General features: G+C 32.6%; 1 long non-coding RNA gene across 1 annotated transcript; it reads right to left on the bottom strand.

The window, feature by feature from the left end:
• Positions 1 to 502: 502 nt before the first annotated feature.
• Positions 503 to 11,939, bottom strand: LOC122309498. The gene is made up of 2 exons (XR_006242443.1): positions 11,597 to 11,939; positions 503 to 612 (listed from the first exon to the last, which is right to left on the bottom strand). It is a non-coding gene; the product is annotated as an uncharacterized LOC122309498 (long non-coding RNA).
• Between the last annotated feature and the right edge of the window lie 15,118 nt (positions 11,940 to 27,057).

The raw sequence follows: 27,057 nt of genomic DNA on the forward strand, positions 1-27,057 counted from the left end.
AAATCTATATGTAAATATTTAATTATATGAAACTTGAAACCATGGGTTCAATAATCTTCCCATTTTTTATGATGACAAAATTTTAGTAGAACTTTGAGGCTTGTAGTAATATTTAAGCTTCCCCTAAAAATGTATGTTAATTTTTTAGGCAATAGATAAACATTATTCCAAACATATATCACAAGTTTAATAATTCAAAGGATTTTAGTTTAAAATAAAGTATTGTAAAGAACATGTTAATGTTCTAGTTTAAAACTTCTCTCCATTTTAGTATCATTAAAAAGGAATCGTAGTAAATAATGGACTGATGAAAACAATGCGTTATTGTAATGCCCTGGTCCAGGATAGGGTCAAAGAGTTACTTCTTGTCACTTACACTCACATCTCACAGTGTAGATATAGACTCTAATTTCTTAATTACACATACAATTCATTATTTCAAACCAATTACCTCAATATAACCAATCTCCCAAAATACCAAGTCATGAGAAATACCAAGTCATGAGAAATACGTCAAAATTACTTAATAAAATTTGCCATTACTCATAAAAACTTTGCTAATTCTACTATGCTTAAAACATCTCATCCATGCTCCATAATTTTGATCATCAACTGAAAAATTCAAACCATCAGAAAAATATTGTAGAGATAAGGAATGAGTTATCAACAACTCAGTAAGCAAAGAAACTATACTAATATGTAAAAATGAGCATTTATAAAGTTCAGAATGCAAAACAAAACATTTACTTTTGAAATACAAAATTAGAACATTTACTTTCAGAATGCAGAATCAAAATATGTTATCAAAATATCAAGGCGAAACTTTCAGAAACATTTTTCTTCAAAAATCCTTTCGCATATCAAAACATGAGATATGATCTTTATATTATATCAAAGCATCACATCGGGACAGATGACATGTTTAGCTCTCATGGTAGGGTTATAAACCACCATTATACTTGTGGCTGGGCTATATACCTTGTTTAACCCCTCATGGTAAGGTTATAAACTATCATTATACTTGTGGTTGGGCTGTATGCCACTATTATACCCTTGGCGGGGTTGTATACCACTACTATACCCATGGTGGGGCCGTATAACACTATTATACTCATGGTAGAGCCTTAGCGGAAATATAATAGAAGCATCATTGGAAACAGATCATATTTAGATATAGAAATAGAAATTCATGCCAAGGTTTTAAGATGCCACATCATATCAAAAGAAAGTACTGAAAAGATTCAGATCATTTCAAATATTTTGTTGAATCCAAGATTTTAAGTTTTGTGTAATTATATATTTACACATGGATTTTGATGATAACAAATGAATTCAAAGAATAAAGAAGTCTCAAGCTCAAGTTATCTACACAATGGAGTCAAACACATCAAGGAAACAAGCATGAGCAAGAAGGGAACAAGTTCACATTAAAATTATAGAGTAATGTTGTAAATCTCTTCAAAATTTGAAATTAGGATTAATGCTCAAAATTAATATTTTATCATAAAGCATTAAAATACATTTTCCACATGTGCATGAATATTTTTGAAAATTAAATTTGAAAATTTTGAAAGATGATTGATTGTCATCTTTTACATGTGCATGCCTTGATTAAAGGGTTGAACTTTGAAAATATTAAAGATGATTGATTGTCATCTTTCACATGTGCATGTTTTATTTGAATATTTTTAAAAGTGATTGATGCTTTTTTAGACTTATACAAAAAGTAAAGTATTAGGTTTGAATTTTTTGAAAATGAAAGTGTGCTCATTTTGTCATATGCCAAAAGTAAAAGATTAGGTTTGATTTTTTTGAAAAAGTGAATGATGTTGTCTTTGACAATTGAAAAAGAAGAACATTTTATTTGAATTCTTTGAAAAAGTGAATGATGTTGTCTTTGACAATTGAAAAAGAAGAACCTTTTATTTGAATTTTTTGAAAAAATGAATGATGTTGTCTTTGACATGTGAATCTTTTTAAATTTGAATATGAAGTCTCATATGCCTATAAATAGATCATTTGAGAGCTTCACATTCACAACACCAAGAGCATACAACATTCATTCAAAGCTTTCATTTTCTCTTCTCTAAGCATTGAGCCTTAATCCTTGTTCATTTTGAGAGATATAGTTTGCGCTGTATTGTTCTTATTTCACTCATTGATGAGTGTTTTCTGATAACCTACCCACTATCAGCTCTTGTATCAGAAAAATGGTGTGTATAACCCTTGTGTGTGTAGAAAGTATTCTACATGAGGAATAGTTGAATCACCACGTGTAAGGTGATTGCAAGTGTAGAGGGTGTTCTACACGGATCCTTTATAGCGGTATTGTTCAAAGGTGTAATAGGTTTCTATCTCCACCTGAAGGAGGTTGAATAGTGAATTTGGGAATCCTCAAGGGGTAGCTTGAGGTGAGGACGTAGGCAGTGGGGCCGAATCCCGTTAACATACTGAGTTTGCTTCTCTCTTACCCTTACTCTTTATATTTATTGTTATTTCATATTTTGTTTATATTTTATATTATATATTTGATTTATAATTGTTATTTTTTTTGTACAACTCAATTCACCCCCCCTCTTGTGTTAGTCATCTGGGCAACAATTGGTATCAGAGCTAAGAGTTCTATTATAAGATTAACTATCTTTTGAGTTAAGATCTTATGGCTAACATTGCAGCTTCATTTGGTGAAGGTCACGGCCTCCACTCTTTTGTGGAGATAATTACTCATTCTGGAAAGTTAGAATGAGAATATTTCTTCAAGCTCAAGGTAGAGAAATCTGGAAATGTATTGTAAATAGACCTTATATTCCAACAAAAGTGGTTGATGGAGTAAAGGTCAAAAAGGAAGAAGAAGAGTTTGATCGTGAAGACGATAGACTTTATACTTTAAATTTAACTGCCATGAATTTATTATATAATGCTCTTAATGGAAATGAGTTTAATAGAATAATGAATTGCGCTACGGCAAAGAAAATTTGGGATAACTTGGAAATAACTTATGAAGGAACTTCGCAAGTGAAGGAATCAAAAATTTATATTCTTACTCATAAATATGAAATGTTTAAGATGAATGATGATAAATCTATTTCTAGTATGCACACTCGTTTTACTAACATCATAAACAGCTTGACAGCTCTTGGCAAAGTTTATTCCAAGGTGGAGATAGTAAGAAAAATTCTCAACTCTTTACCAAAACGTTGGGAATCAAAAGTTACAGCGATTCTTGAAGCTAGAGACCTCAAGAAGCTCGAAGTCAATGAACTCATCGGGTCACTTATCACCCATGAGTACACATTGAAAAGAGGAGAAGAAGAAGGAAAGCCAAAGAAGAGTTTAGCACTTAAAGCTGTTCCTCATGAAAGTGAAAGTGATGAAGATAAGGAAAATGACGATAAAGATGAAGAAGTTGCGATGATAACAAGAAGAATTCAGAGGTTGTTGAAGAAAAATAGAACTCCTCCGAGGAAATCTTTCAAAAAGTTTTCCAAGAAAGATTCAAGTAAAAACGACACTTTAATTTGTTATAAATGCAATAAACCTGGTCATATCAAGTCAGATTGTCCTCTGCTAAAGAAAGATCGAAACAAGGGCAAGAAAGCAATGAAAGCTACATGGGATGATGATTCAAGTAGCTCAGAAAGTGAAGCAAGCAATGAAGAATCAGCAAATCTTTGTCTTATGGCTAAAGATGACATTGAGGTAACAAATCTTGATAATATTGAAAATCCTTCATATGAAGAATTGCAAAATGTTTTAGAAGAGATTTATAAGGAATTTGAAAAATTGGATATCAAGTATACTGCTTTGAAAAAGAAAAATTCTTCTTTAACAAACGAAATTGAAATTTTAAGAAAAGAAAGTATCATTTTGAAAGATGAAAATCTTGAATTGAATAAGAAGAAAACCGATTTAGAAAATATTGTTGAAAACTTTATGAATGGAAAAAGAAATTTTGAAAAACTTCTTGGTAGTCAAAGATGTGTTTTTGACAAGGCAGGTTTGGGATATATGCCAAAACAAAAATACAAACCTTATAAAAATTTCTTTGATAATCATTCTACCTCAAAGACTAATATTCAAAATTTTTTTCATAAAAATAATTTTGTCAAAAAAGGATATTATTATAATCATTCAAGTTTTTCATATATGTCACATACTATTTGTAATTTTTGTAATCGAAATGGTCATAATTATCATACTTGTCCTATTAGAAGAAATCATACAATGACTATTAGAGCCATATGGGTATCTAAAAATCTTGTTTCTTCTAATACTAATAAATAAAGGACCCAAAGAACTTGGGTACCAAGAAAAATCATTTTAATTGTTTTTATAGGTATGCATGAAGTCATCCACAAGTAAAAATAAGTGGTTTTTAGATAGTGGATGTTCAAGACACATGACGGGAGACAAGACTAAGTTCTTTGATCTTAGATCTAAAGAAGAAGGACATGTGACATTTGGAGACAACTCGAAAGGGAAGATCGTGGGAATAGGTAAAATTGATAATAAATCTTCTCTCATAATTGAAGATGTTCTACTTGTTGAAGGTTTAAAACATAATCTTTTGAGCATAAGTCAATTATGTGATAAAGGATTTACAGTTACTTTTAAAATGGATAAATGCATTATTTTGAATGATTATGATTGTAATATTTGTTTTATTGTTTTTAGAAACAATAATGTTTATACAATTGATTTTGAAGAAATTACCTCACAAGATACTATTTGCTTGTCAGCTCAAAATGAAACTAGTTGGTTATGGCATAGAAGATTAGGTCATGCCAACATGGAACTTATTTTCAAACTTTCAAAAAATGATCTTGTGAGAGGTTTACCAAAAATATATTTTCTTAAAGACAAAATTTGTGATGCATGTCAATTTGGTAAACAAACAAAAACTTCTTTTAAAACTAAGAAACATATTTCCACTACTAGACCATTGCAACTGGTACACATGGATCTTTTTGGACCAAATAGAGTTGCAAGTCTAGGAGGAAAATATTATGCATTTGTTATTGTTGATGATTTCTCTAGATATACTTGGGTCATCTTTCTTGCTCATAAAGATGAGGCACATAATGCTTTTACCAAGTTATGCAAGAGAATTCAAAATGAAAAGGGTTATATTATTTCAAGTATCCGAAGTGATAGGGGAAAATAGTTTGTTAATAAAAATATTAAAATATTTTGTGATGAAAACGGTTTTGTACATAATTTTTCTGCTCCTCGAACTCCTCAACAAAATGGGGTAGTAGAGAGGAAAAATAGATCTCTTCAAGAAATGGCAAGAACAATGCTCAATGAGAATAACTTGCCTAGTTATTTTTGGGCCGAAGCGGTAAGTACTGCATGTTATGTTATAAATAGAGTTATGTTAAGGTCTAAGTTAGATAAAACCCCCTATGAGCTTTGGAATGAGAAAAAGCCCAACATTGGTTACTTTCATGTATTTGGATGCAAATGTTTTATTTTGAATGACAGGGATAATTTAGGCAAGTTTGATGCAAAATCTGATGAAGGTATCTTTCTCGGGTATTCTACTAATAGTAAAGCTTATAGAGTATTCAACAAAAAGACTTTGACTGTACAAGAATCTATGCATGTAGTATTTGATGAATCTAATTCTCCACTCTCTAAGAAATCTATTGATGAAGAAACAGAAGGTATAAATAACACAGAAAGTCTCAATTTCAACAAAGAGAAAACAATAGAGGAAGTTCAACATGGAGTCATCAGGAAAGATCATCAAAATTTAATACAAGATGCAACCAAACAGTGAAAATTTGTGAAAGATCATCCAGTGGAACAAAGTTTGGGAGAACCTTCATAAGGTGTAAGTACTCGATCATCTCTTAGAAATATTTGCAATCATACTGCTTTTCTATCTCAAATTGAACCCAAAAATATTGATGACGCACTTCTTGATGAATCTTGGATTCTAGCTATGCAACAAGAGTTGAATGAATTTGAAAGAAATGATGTTTGGACATTTGTTCCTAGACCCAAAAATCATACTATTATTGGAACAAAATGGGTTTTTAGAAATAAGAAAGATGAGTCCGGAGTCATTACTAGAAATAAGGCTCGACTTGTAGCCCAAGGTTTTAATCAAGAAGAAGGAATCGATTATGATGAGACATATGCACCTGTCGCAAGATTAGAAGCTATTCGAATGTTACTTGCATATGCTTGTTATAAAAATTTCAAACTTTTTCAAATGGATGTTAAAAGTGCTTTCTTAAATGGTTTTATAAATGAAGAGGTATATGTTGAGCAACCTCCAGGTTTTGAAAATCATATTTCCCCAAATCATGTTTTCAAACTCACAAAAGCACTATATGGACTTAAACAAGCTCCTAGAGCTTGGTACGAGAGACTCAATGGTTTCTTGATTGAAAAAGGTTTTTCAAGAGGAAAAATCGACACAACTCTTTTCATTAAATATGAAAATGATGATATTCTTTTGATTCAGATTTATGTTGATGATATAATATTCGGTGCTACTAATGAAAATATATGTCAAGTTTTTGCTAAGACTATGCAGGAAGAATTTGAGATGAGCATGATGGGTGAACTTACATTCTTTCTCGGATTGCAAATTAAGCAAGCAAAAAGTGGAACATTCATCAATTAATCAAAATATATTAAGGAATTACTGAAAAAGTTTGAGATGAAAAATGCTAAGGAAATTGGAACACCAATGAGCCCATCAACTAAACTTGATAAAGATGAATCCGGTAAGCCAGTTGACTCGAAGATATATCGAGGTATGATTGGTAGCTTATTATATTTAACAGCCAGTAGACCAGATATTATGTTTAGTGTGTGCTTATGTGCACGCTTTCAATCATCTCCAAAAGAATCACATTTAATTGTAGTTAAGCGCATTCTTAGATATCTTAGTGGTACAATTAACCTAGGGTTAAGGTACCCTAAGCACACATCTTTCGATCTAATCAGCTACACAGATGCAGATTATGCTGGCTGTAAAATAGATCGAAAAAGCACTAGTGGAGCATGCCATTTCTTAGGTCATGCATTAGTTTCCTGGTTCAGTAAAAAACAAAATTCTGTTGCACTATCTACTGCTGAGGCAGAATATGTTGCTGCGGGTAGTTGTTGTGCTCAAGTTCTCTACATGAAGCAACAACTTGAAGATTTTAAACTCAAGTATAATCACATTCCAATCAAATGTGATAATACAAGTGCTATAAATCTTTCAAAGAACCCAATACAACATTCTAGAACTAAGCATATTGAAATAAGATATCATTTTCTTCGAGATCATGTGCAGAAAGGCGATATAGTACTAGAATTCATAAACACACACGATCAGTTAGCAGATATTTTCACAAAGCCTTTACCAGAAGATAGATTATTTATGATCAGAAGAGAAATATGTATGATGCATGCTATGAATATCTCTTAAAAGATAGACTAGAGTCAATAAAAATAGAGATAGATTTTTTAAATACTTTTACATAAACTTGAGATTCTTAGCCTCATGTTTGAGACGCTCATTCTTTTCATACAATATCATGTCATTCTTATCCATGGGAACCGGCAAGCGGAATGAAGAATCTAATAAAGATTTCAACTGTTTATTCTTCTGCCGAATGATTCCTTCCCTTGTGTGAGACTCTTGAACAATTCGTTGAAGTATAACAATTTGTTCTTTGAGCTTTTCAACTTCATGATTTTTGGCTTGTAGCCGCTGAGAAAAAGCAACAATAGAGGAAGAGTAGCGAGTCCCAAGACTCACCAAGTCATAAATAGCATCAAAATCTGACTTATTAGTCAGATTATTATTTTCTTGCTGCAACATGGCACCAATGGCAGCTGCAGAAAGGACAGGAGGTTGAGATGCAGAATGCCTCATGGATGGATCTAGAGAAATGTTAGAAGAATGAGCCATTAAGAAAAGAATAGAAAACTTAAAACGAGAATGCTGAAGGAATGCAGATGAGTTATAGAGATGAGATGAAAACTTGATGCAGATTGAATGAACTTCAGGACTGATTTTATAGAGATAGCATAAAGAATAAGACAAACTATTTTCTATTCAAATCTTATTTAGTCAAAAGAAATACAAGATATGCTGGACACACATTGTCAAAAGTTTTCTTACTAAGCCAGCGAGATTAACAGTAGATTGTCCCTATTTTTCTAGTAAACGATGAATCTCTGCTGTTATCTGCCGATGTTGACCTTGTATCTGAACCCTTTCTCGTTCCAGCTCCTCTATTCGTGGTTGCAGATCATGAGCATACCAATCTGCAAATTTTTTCAACTCTTGGTTTTCTTGCTTTAGCATTTTATTCTCACTATCCTTATTAGCAAGCTTCTGTCGTAACTCAAATATTTGCATGTTAAGATGATCAATCTCACTCACCCTCGCCATTAACCTCCGAGACATGATCGTAACAGAGGCAGCATATTGACTACTGAGCATTCTTGATTATGCAATAATCTCAGAATCAGCCTTACTAGAAAAATGGTTCACTGCTCCTATCATGGTATTGACGGCCTCAGGAGAGAAGATTGATGATTGATGCGTCAAGGGTTCCTGATTCAAGTCTGGAACATTAGTGGAAGAGAATTGCTCAGCCATTCTATCGTTGTGGAAAAATAGAACTCAGGTCAAGAAGCGATTATTTTTTTGGCATCCGATAGATGAAAATGATCATTTTTTTATAGAAACTCGGAGCCTTCAATCCCGTTTGTCAACAACATCAGGCGATTGTTTAATCTTCAGCCATATTAAATTCATAGAGTTAGGCCTCGAGGCTTTGCAGTACTTGTTGGGTCACGGACGGCTCAATTTTTCAACTATCTATAGTGTCTACTAACGCACCGTTTTCTTTAGTCTATTTACTTATTGCGGATCCTTTTTAATGATGCCAAAAGGGAGAGAAGTGTTAGACTAGAACATTAACACTGTTTAAATTGCTAAACTTGTTATATATGCTTGGAATTATATTTATACTTTTGCTTGAAAAACTAACGCACATTCTCAGGGGGAGCTTAAGTATTAATACAGGTTTCAGGTTCTATCAAGTATTTGTCATCATCAAAAAGGGGGAGATTGTTGAATCCAAGATTTTAAGTTTTGTGTAATTATATATTTACACATGGATTTTGATGATAACAAATGAATTCAAAGAATAAAGAAGTCTCAAACTCAAGTTATCTACACAATGGAATCAAGCACATCAAGGAAACAAGCATGAGCAAGAAGGGAACAAGTTCACATTAAAATTATAGAGTAATGTTGTAAATCTCTTCAAAATTCAAAATTAGGATTAATGCTCAAAATTAATATTTTATCATAAAGCATTAAAATACATTTTCCACATGTGCATGAATATTTTTGAAAATTAAATTTGAAAATTTTGAAAGATAATTGATTGTCATCTTTTGCATGTGCATGCCTTGATTAAAGGGTTAAATTTTGAAAATATTAAAGATGATTGATTGTCATCTTTTGCATGTGTATGCCTTGATTAAAGGGTTGAACTTTGAAAATATTAAAGATGATTGATTGTCATTTTTCATATGTGCATGTTTTATTTGAATATTTTCAAAAGTGATTGATGCTTTTTTAGACTTATACAAAAAGTAAAAGATTAGGTATGAATGTTTTGAAAATGAAAGTGTGCTCATTTTGTTATATGCCAAAAGTAAAAGATTAGGTTTGATTTTTTTGAAAAAGTGAATGATGTTGTTTTTGACAATTGAAAAAGAAGAACCTTTTATTTGAATTCTTTGAAAAAGTGAATGATGTTGTCTTTGACAATTGAAAAAGAAGAACCTTTTATTTGAATTTTTTGAAAAAGTGAATGATGTTGTCTTTGACATGTTAATCTTTTTAAATTTGAATATGAAGTCTCATATGCCTATAAATAGATCATTTGAGAGCTTCACATTCACAACACTAAGAGCATACAACATTCATTCAAAGCTTTCATTCTCTCTTCTCTAAGCATTGAGCCTTAATCCTTGTTCATTTTGAGAGATATAGTTTGCGCTGTATTGTTCTTATTTCACTCATTGAGGAGTGTTTTCTGATAACCTACCCACTATCAGCTCTTGTATCAGAAAAAGGGTGTGTATAACCCTTGTGTGTGTAGAAAGTATTCTACACGGGGAATAGTTGAATCACCACGTGTAAGGTGATTGCAAGTGTAGAGGGTGTTCTACACGGATCCTTTGTAGCGGTATTGTTCAAAGGTGTAATAGGTTTCTATCTCCACCTGAAGGAGGTTGAATAGTGAATTTGGGAATCCTCAAGGGGTAGCTTGAGGCGAGGACGTAGGCAATGGGGCCGAACCTCGTTAACATTCTGAGTTTGCTTCTCTCTTACCCTTACTCTTTATATTTATTGTTATTTCATATTTTATTTATATTTTATATTATATATTTGATTTATAATTGTTATTTTTTTATACAACTCAATTCACCCTCTCTCTTGTGTTAGTCATCTGGGCAACATATTTAAAAACAAATTTAGATTATTTTTGCATCACATGCACAAATTTTCATAAATTTCACATTTGCTCTTTTTTGCATAGTTTAGAAACAGAAATCCAAAAATTTGCTCATGTTTACACCACTCATGATAAAAATACTTTTCTCCTTAGTACAAATTTCATGAATAATACAGAATAAATAATTGAGATTGTTTCACATTTTTTTTCAAAACAAGTATGCACATTTTAAAATCAACCTCATTTTAGTTTTCTTTTATGCAAAGTTTAGTATAGGAACCCCATTTACCTTAGCTTTTGCAGCGTGCTATCTTAGTCTTGAGTTTTACCTCTAAGTATTTCACCACAGAAAATATTCATTGAGTTTTAATGATAAAAATCATCACCACTAATCCTATTGACTATTATCTGTACATAAATAAGTCAAACCAAAAGTAGTCATGTAATCCAACTCCCATGGCTATACTTATGTCAAGTGAATATTGCTATTTCTTCGTTAACCAATTTACTCCTAACATGTCACCAAAGTCAAATATTCAAGAATAAATATAATACCCAAATCAATACCTTCTAATTTACTCAATAACTCCCAAAAGCAACTTATTACAATTCGAATAAATCAATCATCCACTCTAATCTGCCATTTATATATACACACTGCTGTATCTCAACAAAACAGCCACTTAAAGATTCAAACAACCAACAATATTAACCCAACCAACAACATACAAGAAAAACTACCCCTTTATAGATCCTTCCATTTAAACATAACCCAATAAATTTTCCAGCAACTTCCAGCCACAACAATTCCAAATCCATCCAACATCCCCATGAACGTTTCATATAATTCACTAATTTATTCATGATTACCAAAATAGCACAAAATTTCCACTCAACGTGTGTAACAGAATTTCTAAAATAAACCATGACCTCAAAACTAGCGTTTGATTACCTACACGAAATGGGTAATTAGTGATGACACTAGCCAAAATAGTGGTGGTACTATTCAATGGGGAGAAACGAATTTGTAAAGATGATTTTTGAGTGAGGTCAGTGTGTGTGTATGAATGAAAAACAAAGAAAAGAACAAGTGTAGCGTGGCTTACCGATGGTGGAGACGATTGACGGTAACACCAGAAATCCAAGGAGACCCATGCATGATAGCACTTACACTCAAAAAATTTTGCAGAATAGGGAGAGAGAGTGATCTGCACTTACAGAAGTTTGATGTGAGGAAGAAAATAAAAATGAAACCGTGTAGAGGAGTTAGCGGGTGGAAGAACTTAGAAGAAGAAAAGGAATTGGAATGGAGAGATAATGGGGAAGGAAAATCTAGGCGTGGAAAAGAGGAAAAGCTACAGCAATGTGGGGGAGAAAAAGCAAAAATAAACTGATGGGTGAAAGAGAAGGAATCGGGGGAGGGGAAACTGAAATTGAAAGGGGGAAGGACCTACCTATATGGCATTGTATAGCCCTCAAGGGCTGGCTTTCTAAGTCTAGGCTTGGGCTTTGGGCTGGGTTTTACATGTAGAAAATGTACAGAGTTGAATAATTGGAGCTGCCTGGGTCCTAAAAAGTGCTGCAAAGTCATGAGGTGTAGCTCTATCAATTTAATGTGGAAGGAGATTTAAATTCACTTGATGTTATTGACAAACGAAATTTTGTAGATATTTGAAAGCTTTGAATTTTTATTTAAAAATGACCATTTTCACACATTGGATACTTAAAAAAAAAAAAAGAAATTTATCACATTGCTCCTTGACCTAGTTTTTGTTTATCCATAACGATGGTATGACTGAGCAATTTTCTTCTATTAATATTCTAGATTTGAATTAGGAACCCTACATGCCTCAACCACCCATTTTCTCTCCTGAAGCCGTCAACACCATAATAGGAGCAAAGATGCATTTTTCTTGTAGGACTGATTCTGAAGTTGTTGCAGAATCAAGAATGCTCAGTGCTCAATATGTTGCCTTTGTTACGACCATGTCTTAGAGGTTACTAGCAAGGGTGAGTGAGGTTGATTGGTTTAACAATTAAATATCTGAATTGCGTCAAAAGCTTGCTAATAAAAGTAGAAAAAATAAAAGGTTAAAGTAAGAAAACAAGGAATTGAAAAAAATTTATGGACTGGTATGCTTGTGACCTACAACCACGAATAAAGGAATTGGAATAAGAGAGAGTTTAAATACAAAGTTCACATCAGCAGATAACAATAGAGATTCAGCATTTACAAGAAAAATAGGGATAATTTGCAGTTAATCTCCATGGCTTAGGAAAATAACTTTTGACAATATGCATCCACCATATCTTATAATTTTGACTAAGTAAATCTTATAATTTTGACTAAGTAAGATATAAAGAGATGATAGTTTGTTGTTCTTATTTCTATCTCTATAAATGCAGTCTATAGCTCATTTAATTTGCATAAAATATTTTTCACATCTCTATAATTCATTTGCATTCTAATTGTGCACATGTTCTTTTACAATGTCTCATCAATCTTCTTTTAATAACCCACTTGATTAATATATGATGTATTCTACACCTAAGTTGCCAGTTATCTTAGCATCTACTATGGGTGCCATTATGCAGTAAGAAAGAGATCCGACTAATAAGTTAGATGATGATGCCATTTATGAGCTTGTGAGTCTAGGCACTCGACACTCATTGTCTATTGTCACATTTTCTTGATGTTTGCAGTCCATAGCTCATGAAGCTGAAAAGTTTAACGAGAAGATTTATGTGCTTCAACGACTAGTTCACAAGTCTAACAAAAAAATAAGAGACTTAAAATAGGAGAATAAGGATTTAAAATCCTTGCTCAGTTCTTCATTTTGACTGCCTAATTTTTTAGATAAGGATAGCATGTTGATATATAAGGATCAATAGCACTTGAAAAATGAGGCTAAAAGTCTCAAGTTTTTGTAAGTTATTTGAGATAATAATAAAAAATATTTAACAAATATTCATGACTGCATCATTGATATTTATCTTCTGATCATGCATAATCTATTTTTTGGAAGAGATTTTGTGAAAATGTTTGCCAATCGATCGTGTGTATTTGTGAACTTTAGTATAATATCGCCCTTCTGTACAGGATTTTAAAGAAAATGATATCTGATCTCAATATACTTAGTTATAAAATATTGTATTGGGTTCTTTGAAAGATTTATAACACTTGTATTATCACATTCAATTTGCTTGGAATGTGATTGTACATGAGCTTAAAATCCTCAAATTGTTGTTTCATGTAAAAAACTTTAGCACAACAACTACTCGCAGTAGCATATTTTGCCTCAATAGTAGGGGTTGGACTCTAATTTCGAAGAAGTTGGAGCGGCCACCTTCGACCTTCGACTTCAACTCCAATTGGAGTCGGAGTTCAAAACTCCGATTGGAGTTTGATTAGGCTAAGGCCCAATTATGAATTCTTGGGCCCACTTCCAAAGGCTCAAGGCCCAATTCCAAATCCTGGGGCCTACTTCCAAACCCAAGGCCCATTATGATTTTTGGGCATTTTAAATACTATAAAAAAATACCAACGCCCTAGTGGGCTTCCAATTACTAAAAAATGTTGTAAAAAATAATTTAAAAACTTAAATACAATGATTAAATTATATACATTACAAAACTAAACAGAAGTAATTGCACAATGACAAACACAATATGAAAATATAATTTAAATTTGAGAAAGCCTCCTAAAGCCGGTCATCCTCATAAGTTTTTACTTGCAAAATAATATATCCAAAAATAGATTAAAAAGATATAGTATGAAATAGTCAACAATATTTTCTCTAGATCATTCCTCTTATATGGATCAAATGAGTCAAATACATTACCTAAATAACATCACTACAACACATCTCCTCATCCTCTTACATTTGCAATTATGCTAGGGTTCACAATTAGGTATACAAAATCTTAAAAATTAGAAGTTAAATAATTAAAACGTTAAAAATATTTAAATTATTATTTAAAAGAGTATAAAGTTACCTGATTCAAGCCTATAGTTCTTGACATCAACAGTTTCTAGTCTAATGGGCATTTCACTTAACTGATTGAGCTGAAATATTACATACATTATATATTTAGAATCAATATATTTTATTTATTTTATTTCATTATTATTAGTTTTATATGAAAAATGTTAAAATGAATAAATTCAAGTTGTGATTTAAATTGGTTAATAGCATAATTTTATGTTAATTTTATAACTTGTGATTTAATTAGATAATATTCACTCACATCTATAATATATTTTTAATATTCTCTTCTTTTATTTTATTTCTTTTCTAATTTCTATTTTTTTACATAGGCCAAGATATGAGAATGACTAAAGAAATAAAATAATCTCACGCACAGGAGCTCTTTGGTTTTTGCATGGCATGGAATTTGATTAGAGTCCAATTGATTCGCGTCTTACAGGAGTGAGGGAATTCATTTCGAATTGGACTTTGACCAAGGAAACACATAGGAAACACATATTATCATTTTATTCAAAGGGTGCCGCACATTTCTATTTTGACTATTGGGCATATATTGGTAGAGTTTGACCTATGAAACACATATTTTTCTCTTGGTGGAGTTTAGTGCTGCACGGAATAGGTGGGGAGAGTTTGACCTGGCACGATTTCTTTTGGGGTTAAGCCAATTCATTTTCAGCTGCATACATATTTCATCTGGGGCATTTTCAGCTGCACGTCAATTTATTCATTGGTTTTATTCCACGCCGAATGGAGCTGGGATGGCATTTTAGATTTCTCTCTCTTATTCATTCACGCCGTAACACATTTTTGAGGCAAAATTCAAGCCATGCCGCAAGCTTTTATTTCTGGGGCATTTATTTCAGTAACCACACCACCGCTCACGCTGCAGTAGCGCCGTTGAAAAGCTCTTTGATAGATTCAATTACCGTTACAGTTGAGCCTCATTTACTGCTTTTAATCTCCATTTCCGTTTATTTAGCTTGTTTTTTTCATTTCATGCTTATTATTTAATTTCAATTTAAAATTTATGGTGTGTTCTTGATATTTTTGGATTAAAAGTTTGAGCATTTTATTTGCCATTTATTTCATTTTATGTTAGTTATTTTTCTTGTTTCTTTAAACTTCTATTAAATATACATTCCTATTACATTTTAGATTGAATTCAGTTTTATTATATAATTTTCAGATGAATGAAAATTGCTTAGCGTAGTTGAATCCTTAATTGTTAATTTCAATTTGTTAGTCTTTTACGTTCCATTTTGACACTAAAAAAAATCCAAAAGTATGAATTTAGTCTATGATTAATACCCTTTTTATTTCCGTTGCATCATTCTATTCATTGTACATGCCACCACTTTTGTTTGTAAAGCTTTTCACTATGTTATATGAGTTTGGATTTAAACAACTTTCTTCGAGGAGATGATTTAGAAATTTTATTCATAATTATTACATGACATCCTCCTGCACTTGAGATAGTTTTTGTACTACTCATTTGTGAGTGAGTCATTAGCCAATTCTGTGTGCAAATGATGACCTCCACAGTTGTTAGTGCCAATGAACTCCGATAAGCATCCAACACGTGATTTCCGGTGCTAAACGCTGACTTAGAGGCAATCGTAATGATAGGAATGACTAGCACATCTCAAGCTATTTAAGAAAGAATTGGAAACTTGGTGGAAGTAACCTTCCGCCAAGTTAATAAATAAAATGCATTACTAGATGCCTCGATATCTTTCATAAAATAACGCTCAACCTCAGACCTGCGGTGCGTAATATTCTTCGATGCATGATTTTGATGACACCGCCGCACTAGTCTAGATAACTCTGTGTATGTGTGTCATCGAAGGAAGATGTCTAGCTAGTTGGGTGTGAGGAGCTATTGCCTACAATGAACTGATTACTATTGTTATAGTGGCTATATAAGTTATTAATATCATTTTTCAGCTCTCTAATAAACTCTTCAATCATCTCTTCCCTGAGGACATCTCTAATCTAAGATTCGATAATAACCAACTTATATTGGGGGTAAAAAATTGCAGTCACAAATAATAACCTATTTATCTTTTCAACACTCCCCTAATATTTATCATGTTTGGATTTCATTCTCATAGTCATAACAAATAAGAATCCCACAGTGTCTGCACAACTTTGTTGTAAGAGCTTGTCGAAGTACAAGTTCGTGGTAGTATATTTGAATTCAAATATCTGCAGTTATATCATCGAACAACTTCAAAAATTCAACAAAATATTTCACATTGGCCCAATCAATTGTTCTAGCGCATTGAGCCCTCTTCTCATACCTCAGGCTCCCATCCTCAACCTCTATCTACTCAAATGCTCTTTGGTATTTCTGCACCACATCTAACATTATGTATGTAGAGTTCCATTGAGTCGAAACGTCCAAGTGCAACATATTAGAACATGAGATCTGAAGCTGTTCAGCTACTGCCTTAAACTTGCTAAGCCTTTTTTTTGGGGGGGAGGGGGGGGAGGAGAGCCCTGACATATCTCACAAGGTTGCGGACTTTGCTAATGGAACCATCAACCCCCTTCAATCCCTTGGCAATTATGAGGTTGATGATATGAGCACATTATCGAATATGGATAAACTCGTGCTCATGAATGGTATCCTCTTTTATCGTCATATTCTACTTGAACCAATCAATTATTGTGTTATTGGCACTTGCATTGTCAACTATGATACAAAACATTTTTCTAATTTTCCAATCCTTTATATAGTCATCCATCTCCACCCCAATGGATGAACCCTTGTTATTAACAATTTCTTTGAAGCCAATAATCCATTTCTGCAGCGTCCACTCGTTGTCAATAAAGTGGGTTATAATACACATGTAGTTGACATTTTGTCTAGACGTCTATGTATCAATAGTAAATGATAGTCTAAATATCTCATTCACCTCCAACTTTTCCCTCGCATACTTCTTCAAACAATCTTACATCATTGTGTATAGTGATGGCATGGAAAATCATGACTCAAGAGTGTGCACAAATTTATGGGAGCCTTTTTTGACAATTGTGGTAAAAAGGCATCTCATCACAGATGATCATCTCTTTAAGCAATTCTCACAACATCTTCTTACTGTATTGAGTGTTTGACAGCTTCTTAATATGTGTACCATCAGTGATTGTAGAAGTTTCGTAACTGAACTTGGTCTGATCAGTATCGACCAATCCTTTGTGTATCTTATGTCGTTGGCAACCATTAATATGTGCTATTAATACAAATGTGCTTTCTTCAAATGACAACCACAAAATTGCCCACAGTGGTGGCATCTTGCTTGCTTCGCAAGATCACCAGGAATTTTTGTCAAATATTCCCATGTCCACGACCTTTTTATAGTAGGCCGTGGTGGTCGATCGTGCTCAATATGCATCTCCTCCTTCACATTCAGCATATCCTCATCTTCTATATCTATTGGGAGTTGACTACTTGCAAATGAAGTAGCTACTCTAGATGTGGCTCTAGGGGTAGAAGTACCTATTGGTGTAGGAACTCTGGCATCCGCAACATTCCCTTGTGGACGATCGCCCCTATTAGGTTTAGCATCCAAATGACAATTAATTTTACTAAAAAAATAAATTAGAAGCAAACAAACTAGAAAAAAACATGTACTGCTTGTGTATATATATATATATATATATATTTATATGGAAAGGATTGGAAACAAAGTGTGGCAATACGATAGAGCATCAAAAAAGCCAGTTGAAAAAACATGTATTGCATATATATATACACACGCAGAGAATTCACAAGTGTCAAAGAATTCATTAATGATATCAAATTTATTCAACATGCTGTCAACAAAAATCTCAGTTTGTTTAGGTTTCGCAATTGTCTATCTTTAGAATTCGTAAGTTTTGGACATTGCATCAAAACATATTTTTGCCTGATGGTAAGCTATTTTAAGTGCATTTGATTTTGATATGGAATATATTAAAGGTACTGACAACTCTATTCCTGATTCCTTACCCCTAATTTTTTGCAGCAACCATGAGCAAAAAGAAAGATAAAGGAAAACAAATTGTTGTCGCACCTCCAAAACCTACTTCAAGTTAACCTGCTTCATCCTTAGAAATTGCTAACAGATTTACTACCTTAGGTAGTATTTCTAAACCTAATTCATTTGTTTCTATTGTTTCAATCCCATATGATGCATATCCCAAACCGATTGCATCTTCCAGATCCAATCAGTACTTCCTACCTACTTCAAAAACTCAATATATCAGAAAGATGTGTTCTTGGAATTTGTTTTACATTGAACCTAACCGATCAATGTATATAGATCTATTTAAAATTGATTCCAGCTAATTCCCTCCCAATTTCCACTAGATTCGAGAGAATCCAGCAAAAAATCTCCAATATTATTCTAGTATTCTGATTAACAAATTCTATTATTATTAAACCTATTTTTGACAAAATCGATAAATCCAAATTGATTAATCACATTGCTTATATTTCTCATCTTATCACTAAAGAAGATTGGGGTACCCATCCCTCTACTTCGAAAAGACTTCCAGATTCCGAAATAATTTATACATACTATGATGACATCGAAGCTTGGTTCAAATTCATGCTATTTCAAACACCTGATATGTCTCATTCTTGGTTTCTTAACTTTGACAAAAAAATCGAAAGAAAGATTTCCCTTTGGTTCAATAAATGGTGGTGCACCAATTTGACCTTATTCCATAAATTTTTCTCGAAGAGCTCCAACAAGCCTTCAAATGCTTCTCCAATGAAATCCCAGCAAAATTGAATAGACATACGGCGAAGTTCCCGTGTTCTTTTCATTTTTGCAAATGGTTGAAAACTCCATGGATCTTAAAATGGAACACTATGAGAGAAATGAAGATTTAATTGTTCAATATACTTTTGTCAAGTGGTGGGATAGATTTCCCCACATGAAAAATATCATTGATGCTGTTATCAGAGAGTTTCCATAGACTGCTTTAGATCTAAAGAACTCTGAAGATTTCCCTGCTATTGACCAACAACCAACACCTAGATATCCTTTGATCCAGGCTCCTGCTGCTTCAACAAAAGGGAAAACAACTGCTTCCTCTTCTGATAAATGTAATAGATCCCTTAAGTCTAAAAAGAAGAATGTTTTTAAAGGACTTACAAAAAAGGATTTGATTTAATTCTTTCAATAATCTGTGAAAGAAGATAATTTTGATGAATTAGAAGCATCTTTAGAAGCTTCAGTTGTTGATCCATACAGTAATTGCTTTGGACATGATTCAGAAAGTACTCCAAGACTATCTAATGATAATTGATACCTGCTATACAGGCTGACAAAATACTTTCTCGCAATTCTCACCAAGAAAGGAAATGATCAGCACTCTGCTTTTACTGTGCAGTCATGGTTCACTACTTTTACTGTGCAGTCACGGTTCACTACTTTCACTGTACAACTTTAATGATTGTACTCAGTGCTTCCTTGCTCTATAAAAGGAAAGCTTGACTTTAGAACTAGGCAGAATTCATTTTAGGATTCAACTTGCTTATTTCTTGACTCTAGGTATCATTCCTTAAGCCTTCTTCCCCCTTCCTTCCTTCTTTTCTTCTTCCATCCCTAATCTCCGTACCTGTTATAATTTGTTTCAACTTGTAATTTGCTTATACTAATTCCAATACAAGTTCAATATTTATTTTCATTATTATCTTTTGCATTCATTCATAAGGTCGGTTCTACCACCTGGCTATTTTTTGCAAACATGTTTACATTCTGTATTGCATATTGCATTCATGCATTGGTTGGCTCTGTCGCCACATATTTTGCTCATGTCTAATTTATCTCTGATTTCTTGCTTGCTTCCTTCCCTTCCCATTTTTGGTATTAGAGCCAGGTTTTGCTATTGGTTATTGATGGATTGTAATTACTTCTTTTCATTTCATTTGTTTTGTTGTCCTTCAAACCAAAGACTGAGCTCTTACTCTGTCCAGTTACCCTCAGATTTATCAAGAGACCTATAGTCTTGTAAGACCCGTTGCTAGGAGAGCGTAGAGCAATTAAATGTCAGGGTGAGATAAGGTATGAGTGTACCTAGGACTTCTGAAGTGTGAAACACTGTTTTGATTGGTGACAAAATGAATAAAATTTTTAGATCTAATTCATCTATTAGTTCCAAGACTGTATCCCCTAATACCCTTAATGAAGAAGATTTTTCTGTTGAAGAAACTGATTCAATGGATTTCAATCGATGGACTATTCCAACAATTCAACCTAGTTCTATTTACAAAACAACTTGGTTTCAATCTACTTTTAAACCTAAATTTAATGTTAAAATTGTTGAACAAAATTATGCTATTTCAAAATCACAAGAAAAATGTTACTTGTTTAATAGGAAATCTATCCAAGATTTTTAGTTAAAAGGTTACAAATTTTTGCTTATTGGATCTGTTCAAGTTGCTGTCAAACCTCTAAAAAGGAAAGGCATCAATGCTTCTATTTTACTTTGTTTAAGAGATGCTAGACATAATCAATTTGAGGCTAGCATTCTTGGAATGATTCAATCTTTTTTTCCTGTTCACTTTGACTATTTTCCACATTTACCTCTTGCTTTGGATAATCCTCATATTTTAAAAGCTTTAACTTTAAATATTGCTAATTCTGGTTATGATATGATGGAAGGTAGCAAACCTCTTGCATGGTTTACTGTATTTAATACAGGTTTTTAAAGACGACTTTAAATCCAAAAGCTATTTTAAAAACTTCAGGAAATAAAACTTTGTGAATCCAAAGTTCAACTCTTGATGTGAACGTTCAAGTTCCAAGAATGATTTACTGGAACGATATTACCCTACTTAGTGAATGGATTCTAGAACATGAAGTTCCCCTGCTAAGGTTTGTACCAATGAACCTAATCTTGAGTATGTTAAACAATACCTAGATGGTACTATTAAACTTAGTTTTGATCAAACTCCAGCACCTAGTATAAGGAGAAATTCTTTTGCTAGATCTAGATTTTCTTTTGCTGGTTCTGTCTTGGAAAATCCAGTAAGAAGAGACCAAAGTCTCAACACATTTCTGGAAGATTACATTAAAACAGCCCAACTTGTTTTAAACAATCCTGATTTAAAACTAAAAGGACTTTCTACATCCTCTCAAATCACTTCTGCTTACTATTCAACCAAGGATGTTGAAACATCCAAGGATAAATCCTTAAAGGAAGAAGCTAATAAGGAAGAAGAAGATGTTTCATCTTTATCCCCTACAGCTTCAGATATGGTTGCGCCAGTTGCTCCTACTTTACATAATCATCTATGCGTTATAAACATAGATTACTTTGAAATTGATTTAATTTTCTTATTCAAAGATTATAATTCAATTGAAAATTGTGATAAGAGAAAATCTTATCATGCAAATTTTTCTGCTTCTGAAAAAGCTTCTGAAAAATTGCGTGTCAAATGCAAATGGAAAGAAAAGATGTATGAGCTTTAAAAGCACATCATTTTCTTTGATTTTGTTGAAAATTACTATGTTGCAAAAACCTTTAATTATTTTACCAGAGACAAGGCCAAAACTTGATTTTCAATATAAACAAGCTAAGGCTCTTAATAAAATTGATCAAATGCTTAAAGAAATTAAAAAAGAAAGACATTCCACTAATGCTTTAACTAGCACGGAAGATGTTTTTGTTCAAACTACAGATACTTCATCTGTTAAAAGCATTGATTTACTTGAAAAGAATTTTCAAAATTTTGATTTAAAACCTGAAATTGCTAGACTTTCTTCAAAACCCAAATCAATGAGTTTTATGAAGAATTGGTACTCCAGACCTATTCCTGATTTGCAATTTGAAGAAAAGATTTTTCAATCTCAATCTTCGTATTCTGCTGACAAAACTTACGAGTGGGATATTGATGGAATGTCTGAACAAGAAATCCTCAATACCATGAGTACATGCTTACTAGTAAAATGTCTATTGTTGCAAATGCTTATATTAACAATAATATTAGAGAACCTGATATTGCTACTATATATATATTTATATATATAACTGACCAAATTATAAAGCCTGCCAAGGTTCTAGGAGATGAACAAACAATAAATAAAATTTGTACTATTTTGTATCGAAATATTAAGACCTCACGACTAAATAAGTGTTTACCATTTTTCTACTTTCCAAGAAAACTCTAGGCCTCATTGTCACCTATCCCAAATATCACTTAAGGACCGGCACCTTTCAGCTTAGAAATTTCAAATGGAAAATACAAATAGAATGCCCATGGCTTGAATCTCACTTTTCAGCTTTTGTTAAGAAGAAAAAAAAAAAAAAAAACAATAGTGATTATATTGTTTCTATACTACACTTCCTATATGTCATTATTGCTTTCATTGCCATCATTAGTATTCTCATATATATAGGTATTGCTTCCATCATCATGATGCAGGTTTAACTCATCACACGTGTTTATAAATTCCTTCTGTACATGAAAGCAATATATTCTTTTAATGATGAACATTCTGCACTAATCTAATGCATGCACGCTCTGCCATTTGAGTTTTGTTCTCCTTGATACCCTTTATAATCATGTACAATATTTCAGGGAACCAAATAATGACTATCATATATTCATTGGTTCTTTGATGAATCTGGCTGTTATTTTGAGTGTTTTTCCAGCAAATGGTATGAGCTTTCCAAGACACTGGCCGAAGAAACTGCCTGGAATTTTGGAAAAGAGAACCCAGCACGGGTGATTGGTCCTATCTTACAGCCGACACTAAATAAATACTAGTGCTGCTGCAATTTCAAACTTAATAAATGGTATCTACTTTGCTAGGCTTTATAAAGAAAATTATATACATCATATTACCATTCGACTTACATCCCATTAAATAAGATGTGACATAATTACCACCCTAATTTTTAATTTCTTTCAACCTGTACATCTTTGACCAGAAACCTTTAGGGAAGGGAAGTTTTGAATGTAATGACATGAGAGCTATAATTTACAACTTGTTTCTTAGATATTTAACTCATCTAACTCATCTCATCTCATTATTATAACTTTCTTAAATTTCCACAGAAAATAAAATAAATAATTATCAACTTTTTCAAATTTCAAAACTATAATAATATTAAAAAAATAATATTTTAACAATATTTTATTCAACTTTCAACTTTAATCTAAAACCATCTCGTCTCATCTTACTATTCAAACTACATCTTAAAGAAGGGTGAACAGCTCTAGTTTCTAGGATTTACTCTGCTCTAGAATGGGGGACAGAACTTGGGGTAGTATGAATACAGGAAATATCCTTGTTCCAAAAAAATGAACAAAATAAAACAAAACAAAATCAAGCAGTTTGATTCTAATTTCTAGCCCTGAGCCCAACTTGTACATAATAGTTATTATCAGAAACTACATATTATTTTTGTTCTTTATTTCACATCTCTTTTCTTTATTTGAAGCAAGAGCACATGTGTTTTCCAATCTATCAGTTGTGCACATATTCAAGCGTACCCTCCAGCTAGGGAAGATATTGTTTGGTTGAGAGAGTTGTTGACAACTTTGAACTTGTGAGGAGTTAACATGAACTTTATCCCTCTTTAAAACTTCCAGAGAAGTATGTGTTGAATTCTCTCTAATTTCGAGCTATAATATTCAAGTAATAGTTGCAACTAAAAACATTATCGTCCTATTTAATCTCCAAGAACAATTCAAAACATTATGATCACTATTAGAATCTCTACCTTTCGTGCACACTACACATTATGGCGGTACTGGTGGATACCTTAAGACCAGCCATTTCTATATTTCCATGGAATTTTCAAAACAAGTTTTCAAGCTATCTGAATATATATAGCACTAGAATTGCAAATCCTGTGGTTTAATGTAAAGCATCAAATATAATAATGCTTCCAAACTTTACAATGAAATCATGACAACAAAATCCCTAAAATTTGGAACCCTAAAATGAGGAGGTGGTAATATACTTAGGGCATCACAAAGGCTCACAGGAAGTGTTCTACGGTGGGCTTGGGTTTGTGATGACAGTAGGACAATGGAAAACGGCATACAATGGCATACGGAAAGAGAGAAATAGAGAGAGAACAAAGAAGATGGGAAAGTGTGAGGGGAAAAAGGAGCAGGGGCTCCTGCATTTTGGCCCTTGTGTGAAGAAAACGATGTCGTTCCATCTCTCTTTTCTTTCTTTTTTTTTTTTTTTTAACCTCACATCTCTTAAAAAATTTCAGAGTTCGGAGCATCTCTACATGCTCAGACTCAGACTCTAACTCCAAATTTTGAATACTCCGACTTCGTTAGAGTCGAAATCGGAGTAGAGGTCTGATGGAGTTGAAGTTGGTGGAGGATTTGCGCAACCCTACTCAGCAGTAGATAATGCAACATAATTTTCCTTTTTATTAAACCATAAGACAAGTGCATGACTTAAGAAATGACATGTTCCACAAGTATTTTTTTGATCAACTTTACAACTAGCATAATTTGCATCTGAGTAGCTGATTAGATCGAAAGAAATATGCTTAGGATACCATAACCCTAGGGCAATTGTACCAACAAGATATCTAAGAATACACATAACTGTAGTCAAATGATATTCTTTTGGATATAATTGAAAACATGCATATAAGCATATACTGAACATAATATCCGGTTTACTGGCTGTCAAATATAATACACTACCAATCATACTTCGATATACCTTTGAGTTAACTGGTTTATTGGTTTCATTTTTATCAATTTTGGTGGATGGGCTCATTGGTGTTCCAATTTCCTTCATACCTTCCATTCCAAACTTTTTAAGTAATTCTTTGATATATTTTAACTGATTAATGAATGTTCTACTTTTTGCTTGTTTAATTTGCAATCTGAGAAAGAAGTTAAGTTCTCCCATCTTGCTCATTTCTAATTCTTCTTGCATCTTCTAAGCAAAAACTTGACACATATAATTTTTATTAGTAGCACAAAATATTATATCATCCATACAAATTTGAATAAATGAATCAAAAGAATATTATCATTTTCGTGTTTAATGGAAAGAGTTGTGTCAATTTTTCTTTTTGAAAACATTTTTCAATTAATAAACTAGTGAGTCTCTCATACCAAGCTCTAGGAACTTGTTTGAGTCCATATAGTGCCTTTGTGAGCTTGAAAACATGATTTAGAAAAATATAACTTTCAAAATCTGAAGGTTGCTCAACATATATCTCTTCATTTATTATACCATTTAAGAAAAACACTTTTAACATCCATTTGAAAATGTTTGAAATCTTTATAACAAATATATGCAAGGAGCATTCAAATATGTTCTAATTTTGCGACTGGTGCATAAGTCTCATCATAATGGATTCATTCTTCTTGATTGAAACCTTAGATTACAAGTTGAGCCTTATTTCGAGTGATGACTTTGGACTCAACTTTGTTATTTCTAAAAACCTATCTTGTTCCAATAAGAGTATGATTTTTGGGTCTAGGAACAAGTGTCCAAACATAATTTCTTTCAAATTGAGTTAGCCCTCTTGCATAGCTAGAATCCAAGATTCACCAATATTTTTTGATTCAATTTGAGATAGAAAAGTAGTATGATTGCAAATATTTTTAAGAGATGATTGAGTACTTACCTCTCATGAAAGTTCTCTTAGAATTTGTTCTGCTGGATGATCTTTCAGAAGTTTCTACTATTTGGTTGTATTTTACATTAAGTTTTGATGATCTTCTTTGATGTCTCTGTGTTAGACTTCCTTCATTGTGTTATCTTTGTTGAAATTGAGACTCTCCGTACTATTTATACCTTCTATTTTTTCATCAACATATTTCTTGGAGAGTAGATGATTAGGGCAAGTTTGAGGAGTGAGATAAGATGAGAATTTTGTGAATAATAATGAGATAGTTTGAGTGGTGTTATTTTTAGATTTTGAGAAAGGAGAGAAAACAAATTAAGTAAAAAATATTATAAAATTAAAATATTGTAAAAATATAGTTTTATAATATTATTTTTGTTTGGAAATTTAAAAAAGTTAGAATTATTTTTTATTTAAAAGTTTGAAAAAGTTGTAATGACTAGTTTGAAAAGGTTGTAATGATTAGTTTGAAACATTTCATATTCATGAGTAAGAATATAAATTTTTGATTTTTTTACTTTCGAAATTCCTTCATAAGTTACTTCCAAATTGTCCTATGTGATGACCCGTTTTTACGTGTATTTTCACTGAAGGAGTGTTTTTAATTTAATTAATATATTGGTTCTTTTATTTTAAATTATTGTATTTTAATTGGTTTTATTTTATTTGATGTTGTGTTTAATTTATTTTAGTCGTTTTACGATTTTTTAAAATCGTTTTCGGCGGATCAGTTTTTGGACTCCGGAGGTGAGGATTAGACCTCATTTCTTTTCTCTTCTTTCTTTCTTTTTCTTTTCTTCTTCTTTTTCCTCATCTCCCGCGCGCTACAGCCCTCCCCCTCCGTCTGTCCCTTTAGCCCACCCAGCCGGTGCCACCTCTAGCCGCCGTGACCCACCTCCACGTCCGGCGTGTCCCTCCCTCACCGGCGAGCTCTACTGCACTGGTGGTGTGCTACGCCGGCCACC

This window comes from Carya illinoinensis, chromosome 5 (assembly GCF_018687715.1).
Source record: "Carya illinoinensis cultivar Pawnee chromosome 5, C.illinoinensisPawnee_v1, whole genome shotgun sequence".
NCBI lineage: Eukaryota > Viridiplantae > Streptophyta > Magnoliopsida > Fagales > Juglandaceae > Carya > Carya illinoinensis.